Source organism: Balaenoptera borealis (genome assembly GCF_965194805.1).
Source record: "Balaenoptera borealis genome assembly, chromosome: 2".
In the NCBI taxonomy this organism is placed as follows: domain Eukaryota; kingdom Metazoa; phylum Chordata; class Mammalia; order Artiodactyla; family Balaenopteridae; genus Balaenoptera; species Balaenoptera borealis.
Window position 1 is genome coordinate 21974671 of NC_138867.1, and position 4313 is coordinate 21978983.

Sequence of the window (4313 nt, forward strand, 5' to 3'; positions counted from 1 at the left end):
AGTAATCACTGCCTTCCCTGCATAAATGTGCAGTACACTAATTTTATAGCCTGTGTCACAGTTAGGAAAATGACAGGTGGTATCGTTCTCTGTGCTACACTTGAATAACTAATCTGCCTAAGCACAGTAAGAAAGCTCATTGTACAACAACATATGTGGACACATCCTTTCAGGGTGCCATGTGTTTCTAAGACCCATATAAAATAATTATCACAGCTAGCCCCAGACCATCTCATGGGTGTTTCATTTAGCTCTAGCTAGGAGGCTTAATTACGCCATCATCTCTCCATGATGGCATAATCCTTTTATGTTCCTTCTCTCTCAAGTCACTTTGTTCTCATTATCACTGGTAGTTTTATTTTCTACCAGTTATCTTTTCTCTTTGTCCCTGGCCCTGGACAATTGAAGTAAGGTGTTAGTTACTACCTTTAAACCATAACACTAATTTATTGTTGTCTTAGTTATTTTTATTGGAAATCTTATCTTTTTATACTTTTTTTGTAGAATTTCTTCTTTTCTTGATTTTCTCCAAGTAATTTTCTTATTATTTTTCACCACTGTCATTTGTTTTAAAAATCTGTATTTATAAAGATAGCCAAGGATTATTTGAATTATGGGTTTTAAAATTTTTATTAGGTATATTAACACAAACTAAAACAATTTTGTCTTTTAAAAAAAAAGAACAAGGAGGATCCTAGGGTAGCAACAACATAAACTCTATTAAAATTTACCCCCAAACTCCAAGTATGGCTTTCTACTGGATTTGGATTTTAATTCAGTCCAAGAGTTTTAGCATTTCAAGTACTAACCAAACTCTGGTCATCTAGGACCAAACTACCTTATACATTAATTCTGTAAGTACCAGAGGACTTCCTTTAGGTTACATGCAGAAAGATAGTTTTAAGCAAATCTATTTTCAGTTCACAACTTCCATCTATATACACAGTGTGAAAACATGACTGCTCCCAGAAAAATTAGAGTCTACATCCCTACTATCCCTATGTTAGTGGCTTTTTCTTATTTTCACAGAGAAAGAAGAATTTCTAATTTATCCAAAACATAGTCATCTACATCTTGCTCCTATCCCCAGGTAAAAACTTCTGGTACTTGAATTAAAAAATTAAATGACTGGATAGAAATATCCTTTTTCATACCTATTGATTTCTAGTTCTTTTCTGTCAAAAAGTAAAAAATCTCTAAGTGTGTTGTAAATGAACAGAACATTTATTATAATTTTTGCTAATAAATCAGTATTGATTTTGGCATACGATTGGGAATTTTTTTCAAATAATTGAAAGCAGTTACTTAACAGAACTCCCTTTTATTTCTGTTTAAATTTCAGTGCCAGAAGATCACCAGGAATACATTGTAATCAAACAAATTTAGCTTTCTTGACTTCCTTACAAAAGCGAGAAAGCGCTACGGCAACTATGGATTATATCAAAAAGTAGGAGTTAAAGAAAGTTCTTAAAGGCTTCAGGGACTGGGGTTAGTCATATGATGGTCTTGGCAGGGAATGATTAGAATTTGTAAACTAAGGAGTTATTGGGAAGTTTAATAGTTTTCTCCTTAAAACACATAAGTCCATGTGGAATTAGAGTTTGGTTTGATCTTATCTTGGAATATATGGATCTGAATGAATGAGTGTTGAATCAAGTGCATCGTGATTTGGTCCAGCACAGTTTATCATTTTTATGTGCAATCGAGCAGTCTGTTTGGAAAAATTTGATTTCAAATCTCAGTACCGATTCATTGACTAAAACCCAGTATGAGTATTTTTCAGCTCCCCTCCCCTTTGAGTTAAATTTCATCTTAAAGTGAAGGATTATACCATTATCTTTTGTGGACATGGATAATCTTAACCTGAACCATTCCACTGATCAGAATGTTGTTCAAAGAATATTGTCTGCAGCTAAACAAAACATAGCTCTTCAGATTTCTCTGTTGCAGGTTGATGTGAAAAAGGCTGTGCCGTAGCATTTAAGTCTCTGATAATCACGTTTGACAAATTCAACAAACAACAAATTAACTTCAGAATTTTTTTTTAGTTTGAAACATGTTCCTTATATCCTATAATCTATTTGAATATTCTTATATAAGTGCCTTAGTTTGGGTATGCATGGTCCAGTTTTTTGATGTCTGAAGAATTGGTCCCATGTTTGGTGATTGTCAAGGAAAAGAATATCATGAGCATATCTTGGTTAAAGAACAGGCATGATTGCTAACAATGTAGACCTTGAACTAGCAGTGAGGGAAGAAAATAATGAAGAGGTTGAAGAACAAAATACGTGACGAGTGTGACAGCCAGTGGTATCCATTATCTAGGGGCTCTTATTTCTGTGATCCAGTCATCTCGGGCAGAAACAATCATATCTCTGTGTGCATTAAAATATGCTACATTATACTTTTTTATTAAAAATCTATTGTAACATTAATTTCCAAACAAAAAATTGCATCTTAATCAACATTAATAACATCTGTGTAAATTTTTCTTTAATCCAATTAAATATGCCTCTACTTCAGGCATGTTGTCACTATTATAAGTCAGCCATTAGTAATAACTTATATATACATAATTGCACACTTGCTTTGCAATAGTTGAGATAAAATCCCAAAAGTAGAACTTCAGAATCATAGGAACATGTATTTGACAGCTTTTAATAAATAATCACAAAAGTGATAATCAGAAAGGTTATTCCAATTTACACTCCCACCAGCGATATTTCCACAAACTGTCACAAACTACAAGTGTTGTTAATTAATCCCTGCCAATATGTTAGGTGAAATTATTTCTGTTTTCATTTTAATTTCGTTGTATAGTTAATTTTTCTGAGACTGAAGTTAGTTACATTTTCTTTTTAAATTTATACCAGCAGTATATAGAGTTTTATAATCTGGATTCTGTTTTATATAATTTTGTTAAGAGAATTTTAGCATTGTGCTTATTTTCAAAAACTGTACAGTGTTAATAATATTAATTCTTAGAGAAGTTATTTTCTGTGTGTTCCCAATTTGACACTTGTTTGTATTTGACAGGTGATTATTTCTTTTTGTTCTTGTATGGAAGACTTTAATTTTTAAGTACTGAAATTTATTAATGTTTTCCTTAAGTTTCCTGATTATGGGTTACTTTTTAAAAAGGCCCCTCATCTAAGATTCTACAGGTATTACCTATTTTTATAATGTTGTAGAATAACATATAATCATGTTATTTAAAAAATCCGAAAAAAAAAATCCATATTTTCTACAATGAAAAAGATTACTAAACAGTATAATAGAATTATGTGATGCATATGTGTATAGAAATAAAATTTTAGATTAAATAAATAGAATAAAATTGAAAAAACAGTGGAAGAATAAACACCAATTGTGACCATCTCTGGTTTCTAGATTACTATTGATTTTTTTGATCTTTACAATTTTACATTTAACATATTTTTATAAAACTGCTATTTAAAAATAATAACTATAAAACCATTATTATAATATGACGGCAAACTTAAAGACATATGAAGTCCCTTTACTGTAATCAGGTATTATTTCAGGCACTAACAGTGTAGTGGTAAATTTTAATGACAAGGTTCCTGCAATATGTATTTATATTGTGTAGGAAAAATGATAAGCACATACAAGAGAAAAATAATCATAAATATGTACTATAGAAAATAAAACAGAGTTACATTAAATATTTGGTTAGGAACAATTTTTTAGATGGGGTGATTTGGAAGGACTTTCTGAAAGGTGACATTTACGTCCAGATTTGAATAAGGGTCCCCATGTGGAAGATTTGGAGAAGCCCTTTCCATCTTATTTAAATAAAATCTAATATTGTATTTATGATAAATAAAAACAAATTGGTAAAATATTTTCAAAGTGTGTTTCATTGTGTGATAGGAAAAACTACATGGGTAGTCTTAATCAAAAAAATAAAACTTCTGCCCCATATATACAAAGTTAACATTGATAATGTACATTTTTATGTAAATTTAAATATGGCTTTACTGCATTAGTTAATAAAGTCACAAGGCAAGATATGATTTTTGGTACATAACTTTCTGTTATGTACTAAATTGTGTCCCCCTGAATTTCATATGTTGAAGCCCTAATTCCCGAAGTGACTGAAGATAGGGACTTTAAGGAGGTAAATAAGGTTGAATGAGGTTATAATAGTGGGGCCCTGGTCCAAGAGGACTGGTGTCCTTATAACTAGAGGAGAAGACACCAACAGTGGGCACGCACAGAGAAAAGGTACACAGGACACAGCAAGAAGAGAGCTATGTGCAAGCCAGGAAGAGAGGTCTCACCAGAACCAA